This window comes from Carlito syrichta, unplaced genomic scaffold (assembly GCF_000164805.1).
Source record: "Carlito syrichta isolate Samal-C Ts95f unplaced genomic scaffold, Tarsius_syrichta-2.0.1 Scaffold303604, whole genome shotgun sequence".
Taxonomy (NCBI): domain Eukaryota; kingdom Metazoa; phylum Chordata; class Mammalia; order Primates; family Tarsiidae; genus Carlito; species Carlito syrichta.
Window position 1 is genome coordinate 320,325 of NW_007247700.1, and position 7,002 is coordinate 327,326.

The following is a 7,002-nucleotide window of genomic DNA, read 5'->3' on the forward strand; positions in this document are numbered from 1 at the left end:
CATGTTGGAAGGAAGTGAAAGGCAGTGCCCTGGGGAGAGACACAAAGGAGGGAATAAGGAGGCTTGGTTTAAAGGAAGGCGGGGTTCCAAAGTGAAACCGAACAAGCTGAGTTTCCTAAAATAGGATCACTCCTCTCCCTGTGGATAAACTGAAGAATCACTTCAAACAGCCTTGCTCTCTATCCTGCCCCTTTCTCTCCTTGATATGCTCACATGAGTGAAATTCCTGGTGCCCTGATGTCCCCGTGTGTAATGCCAAAAAAAGAATTAGAAGCAGGTTAGGTCTGTTAGGGCTTCCAGAAGCGAAACCTGGGAGGGAGCCCGTGCACCAGAATTCTTAAGGTGGCACTTGGGCTTAGGACCACCTGTTCGCATCTCTCACTGCGTCTTTCCTGTGAATCTTCTAATTTATGAAGACATAAGCTACTCACCCGCTCTAGGGATCAGTTCTCAGATTTTCCTTCTATAAGATGAGTGGATTTCACAGCTTTCCAAAAGGAAAGCGGGGTTCCAAAAGAACTAGATTGTAAACAGCAAGTCTATAAAATCAAAGTATTCTTACAATGGAACAGGATCTTTTATCAGCACAAGATATGTCCGTTTTAAAAATATTATTTTATTTTGTTTTTGATTCGAGGATACAAGTGCATGTTTGTTACATGGACATATGCGGGGTGGGCTTCAGGCGGCCCATTCCCCAGATAGTAAATTTTATACCCAACAGGTAATTTCTGAAGCTTAGTCTCCCCCACTTCCCCACCACCTTCCTCCTTTTTAGTGTCCCCAGCATCTATGAGATGTACCAGCTTTAAAAAATGTCATTGAAACTGAAATATCAAAAAACAGCAGTCACCATTGCCTTGCTAAGCTATGGTCTGGCCATGTATTCTTTGAGCTATGGTCAGGTCATGTTTTCCTAAGCTTCGGCTCCCTCCCCTACCTTGGGGAGGTGAATCCTCTCTGTCTCTCTCTCTCTCTCTCCTCATTTACTTTTTGGTTTTTTGTTTTTGTTTTGTTTTGTTTTGTTTTGAGTTGGAGTCTCACTCTGTCGCCCAGATTGGAGTGCAGTGGCACGCTCCCAGCCACCCCAGCCTTGACCTGCTGGGCTCCAGCGATTCTTCCGCCCCAGCTTTCCAAGGAGCTAGAACTACAGGTGTGCGCTACCAAGCCCAGCTAATTTCTTATTTATTGTAGAGATGAGATCTTGCCAAATTGCCCAGGTGGGTCGAACCCGCGGGCTCAGGCAATCCACTCACCTCAGCCTCCCAAAGTGCTGGGATTGCAGGCTGAACCACCAAGCCCGGCCTACTTTTTGAATAAACTATATTTTCCAATGTAAAAAAAAGGAAAAGAAAAGAAAAAGAAATTGAAATCTCAGGGGCAGGGCCCTCTAGTGGAAAGTTCTGGTAAAGCAAGACGATCATTCTTCTTCTGCCTGCAAACACCTTGAGCAGACCAGGGGACTCCACAGAATGTTGCAGCTCATGCTCTTCAGAAGAAAAAAGTGAAGGTGGCTAAAAATAGGACCTAAAAAAATCTATAGAACACTGTAAATTACACAGCCCACAAAAGAAGCGCTTGGTTGGGCCAGCCTGGAAATGGCACAGGCGGAAAGGAGCCTGGCGGGTCTGGGCTGTGTCCACATAGAGCGCTTCTTGGGTTCCGCCTGGAGAGAAGAAAAGCCCAGGCTGTGTTTCCTTCCAGATTCATTACTTTCTTCCGTTTGACTTTTTTCCCGAATTTCCCTTGATTTGTATAATTTTCCCAGGAATAATTAGTGGCAGTCTCTACTGGTTGTAAAATAAAGCTTGAAAAACAAAGATAATAGAGGGCCGTGTAAGGACTGCTCACAGACATGGACTCTGCATCCTGGTTTCTTAGCTGTGTGACCTTGGGCAAGTGACTTCAACCTCTCTGCACCTTGGGTTGCCTATCTGTGAAATGCAGATAATAGTTCCTACCTTGTAGGGTTGGTGTGGGTGCTAAATGAGGTGTTACTTACACTGGAATATGCACGTGCGTGTGTTCAAGTCCTGGATTATTTGAAACTCTTCTTATAGACCTGAAACCTTCATAAGAAGTGAATCCAAACATATGAGCTAAGCCTCTTACAACAGAAAAGCAGCCGGTATTATTCTAAATGAATGATGTATAGTGAACTTTTGGTTCTCATCTCTCCTAACTCAGATATATTTTGTTACATGCAATATCTCTTCCCTGTCATGACCTCGCCACGCTTTTAATTACTTGATCTATCTCCTCTACTAGATTGAGAGAAGAGGGGCAAGGTATAAATAATAAATAACAGAAATGAAGAGCTCCTTGTGGACAGGGAGCCTGTAACAATTGGCCAAGGGCTTACAGTGTATACCAACTGCTAGACTAGATGCTTCATACATTATTGTCAATGCTCACAACAGTCCTGCAAAGTAGAAATTAATTATCTAGTTAACATTAAGACTGAGGGAGTAAATACCTTAGCAAAGTCAGGAATCTGGGAAGATAGGACTTGAACTCAAGACTTTGACACCAAGGGCCATGCATTTGCACTCTGCCATGCTGCCTCCCCTTACCTGCTGTGGATTCCCACACCTGGCATTTGGCCTCAGGTGTAACCCACACCTGGCGCTTTGCTTGACAAATAATAGGTGGACCAAAAATATCCACTGAATGAATACTTGCATATACTCATATTTTAAAGGTACTAAAAGCAGCTCAGATATAGTCATGCATTAATTCCATTGTTATCCAAATAACCACCCAACTTTTCTGTTGAAAATGCCCATTAAGGCCGGGCTTGGTGGCTCAGCCTGTAATCCCAGCGCTTTGGGAGGCTGAGGTGAGTGGATTGCCTGAGCCCTTGGGTTCAAGACCCGCCTGGGCAACTTGGTGAGACCTCATCTCTACAATAAATCAAAAATTAGCCAGGCGTGGTAGCACATGCCTGTAGTTCCAGCTACTTGGAAGGCTGAGGCGGAAGGATCGCCAGAGCCCAGCAGGTCAAGACTGCGGTGGCCAGGAGCGGCCACTGCACTCACAAAAAAAAAGAAAGAAAGAAAGAAAGAAAATGCCCATTAAATTAAAGAAGCTTAGCAAGAGCTCTCTATCTGCATTTGGGGTGGAGGTGGTTTCATAGCAAACGAGGGATTCAGACTATAAGCACTTCTTAAATTCCACTACTAATATCACAAGAATAACAGAAATAGAAGAAGAGATAAGAATTTGAGGAATGGCGCTGCACAATTTAATGGAATAATAGCCATGTACGATTTAGATTTTAGAGAGCCTCCATCCAAGTGTGAGGAGCCCTTATGATTTCTCAAAACATATTAAAGTGTTAATGCACTTGAGAAAGGACCATTAATAAAAGTCCTGGACTCCAACTTGAGGAAGCTAAGTAATGACTAGTACTTTTCTAAAGACTTGCAGACTCTGAGAAATTTACTTTGGGACTTCATAACGAAATAGATGGCAATTGGTAACTGTTGGGCTCATGGCCCAGATAGTTCTGAGCACTGCACAGGTTTCTGGGTTTGGGCTGGGTCAACTTTGTGACCTGAAAATAGACATATCTTTGCAAACGAAAAATATTTTTCTTATGGAGTCTAATTTAGGCAAATAATTGCATATGTTAAATGCACATAATCTCAATCCTCTTACTCACAACCTTTATTTCCAACATTTTATGGGTCATCTCTGCATAGATGTCATAAGTCACCTCAGACTGTGCACAGTGGCTCATGCCTGAAATCCCAGCACTTTGGGAGGTGGAGATGAGAGAATCACCTGAGTCCAGAGATTTGAGACTAGCCTGGGAAACTTAGCGAGACCTTGTCTCTACAATAAATCAAAAAATTAGTTGGGTGTGGTGGCGCACGCCGATAGTTCCAGCTACTTGGAAGGCTGAGGCGGAAGGATCACCTGAGCCAAGCATGTCAAGGCTGCAGTCGCTGTGAGTATGCCACTGCCCTCCAACCTGGGTGACAGAGTGAGACATCAACTCAAAAATAAATTTAAAAAATAAAACTCTTAAGAAACATTAAAAACTCATCTACCTTCTGAAGTTGATGCAACACCCTCTGTTTTACAAATTAAAAAACTGAGTTACAGAAAGGCTAAGTAGCTCACCCAAGTAAATTAAAAGCCCCCATTCAGCTTCAGGGCTGTGTGCTGAATTTCTGCTTTTCACTGCATCACCCACCAGCAGCTACCCAGGGCAGAAAATGTTGTCAGCCTTGACTCCTTCTTTCTTCCTGCCACCCCAACTTCCCTCCACATCAGGTCAGCGATTGGGTCCTGTCCATTCCAGCTTCTCTGTTGAGTCCTCTCACCTGCATCCCCTGGATCTGCCTGATCCTCTCCCTCTCCATGCTCACTTCCTCAGCTCGCCCCTTACCTGGGTGGTTATTACTTAGAGACAATCTTTCTAGAGCACAGATCTTACCTCTTCGTTTCATTACTAAGAAGTTTTTCCTGAGGATGCATCAGATCTTCCGGGCTCTTTCCTGCCTGCTCCCTAGACCCCAGCCACATAGAATTCCATGGGTCCACGAGCCTCCAGATCCAGTCCCCCATGCCTTTGCCCATGTGGCATCCTGTGTGGACTGTTCTTCTTTCCTTTCCGTTCCTATATCCCCTTTCATACGTCCTATATCCCCTTTCTGTGTAGCCTTCCCAAACCTCCTAACCAAAGCTAAATGTAGAGCTCACCATTTACCCTTTCATCACATTCAGTATATAGTAGCAGCCGTCATCATCTTCTGTGCTAACTGTACCACATAATTGTATATATACTGTCTCTCCAACTGGTCGATGAGTTGTTTAGGGTCAGGAAATGTTCTTCCCTATTTTTTGTGTCCCAATGAAACTCGGATCCTCAAAAAAATGCTTATTTGGGTTAGTTCACTAATTTATCCAAACATGAAGATTATGCTCACTAGTGGCAAATGCCACTAAATCTATTTCAGAAGCTAGGTGCCGTGTTTGTCGCAAGATGTCTCATCTTCTCTGCACATCACCTTATGTTTCCACATTCGTAAGTTTCCATTAATAAAGTATTGCCTGTGGGGCACTCTCTTTCAGGTCCCTCCAGCTGTGGGGGCTTTTCTGTCTTCTTAATAAATCCTACTTTAAAAAAAGTATTGCCTATAAATTGTACACGTTTGTACCTTGTAAGTGCCTAAGAAGTGAGACAACAGGCTCCATTTCAGGAGATAAACACTGTAAACATTATTTTACAACGCATCTATCCTTTTTTGTGTCTTGCTTTCTGGTTCTCAAGAACAGAAGAAATGAAGCAAGTAACTAAAACAACAAAGCAGATGGTCAATGTGATAAAAGCCTAGAACAGTCTGAAACTCCACACAAAGAGACCAGAGAGTGGGAAAGATGTCTGCGTGGTGGGATGCCTGGGACTCTGGGAGAAGACTGAAGAGCTAGAGGCAAGGAGGACCAATACCAGAAAAAGCAAGAACCCGAGGGCAGCAGAGGCAATTGAGAGGTGGAGAAGGGAGTCCTGCCCTGACCTATCTACGAGAGGGAAATTGGCCTTCTCCCTCCAGGGAAGGAGCTTTGTCTTATTCATTTTTCCCCCTCACAGCAGCCCATCCCAGGAGACAATGCCTAGTAGAGCTTAATAAATATCTGTTGAACTGGATTCGGACTGGGGCCCAGACATCAGGAGAGGTAAGCAGGTCCTGGAAACCACTTTCAGAGTCTGAGTTGAGGGAACTGGAGAGTTAGAAACTGTCTGTGTCAGAGTGCCACTAAAGAAAGGGATCAAAAGACTGGTTTTTTTGTGGTTGTTGTTTTGTTTTTGAGTTGGAATCTCACTCCATTACCCAGGCTGGAGTGCAGTGGCACATTCACGGCCACCCCAGCATCGACTTTCTGGGCTCCAGCAATCCTTCCACCTCAGCCTTCCAAGTAGCTGGAACTACAGACGCGCACTACCACACCCAGCTAATTTTTTTTTAATTGTAGAGAGGAGGTCTTGCCAAGTTTCCCGGGCTGGTCTTGAACCCGTGGGCTCAGGCAATCCACTCACCTCAGCCTCCCAAACTGCTGGGATTACAGGCTGAGCCACTGAGCCCAGCCAAGACTGGGCTTTTTTTTTTTTTTTTTAACATTTTAAAATTATTATTATAAAGATATAGGTATACAAACATTGATTATACAGGTACCCTCGCCGATGGGGTGTGCCCCTCCTTCCCCTAGCAGTTTCCCTCAACTGCCAATTCCACCCCTGCTCCCCTGACAGTTTCCCACTACTGCCAACCCCTTTCTTATAGTATTATAATTGTTCAAGGTCTCTATGAGTGAGAACCTATGGTACTCTGTTCTCTGTTTCTGTGATAGATAACTGAGTATGATCGACTCTAAATCAGTCCAAGTTGCTGTGAAGTTCATATGTTTGTCCTTTTTTATGGCTGCATAATATTCCATTATATATATGTACCACATTTCTTTATCCGGTCCAGCTTTGACGGGCAGCAGGGTTGGTTCCGTGTTTTTGCTATTGTGAATAGAGCTGCAACAAATATTCGTGTGCAGGTATCTTTTTTGTAGAATGATTTGAGTTTCTCCAGGTATATTCCCAATAGGGGAATTGCTGGGTCATACGGAAGGTCAATTTCTAGTTCTTTCAGAAATCGAAGACTGGGCTTTTAAATGAAGATAATGAGTTGTGTCTCCCTCAGAATCATAGGTGCATGGTCTCAGGATGTTTGGGGCTTCTTTTTAAAACCTTACAGGGGAAATGACTTGTTAAGAGGTGGTATGTGAGATAGCAAGTGGAGGCTTCTGAGTTTGAAAAGAAACCACTTCCTCTATTCCTTGCTATCAAAGAAACTCAGCTACTCTCTGCAGACAAGCCTGGTATCCCAGCTCCCCCAGCTTCATCTCCTCATCCTCTTGTGGGGTTGAAATTGATGAAGAATTCCAAAGCCCCTGAAAACTCTATAAGCAGATGCAACAATCACTTGAAAAGATTTTTTAAAAATT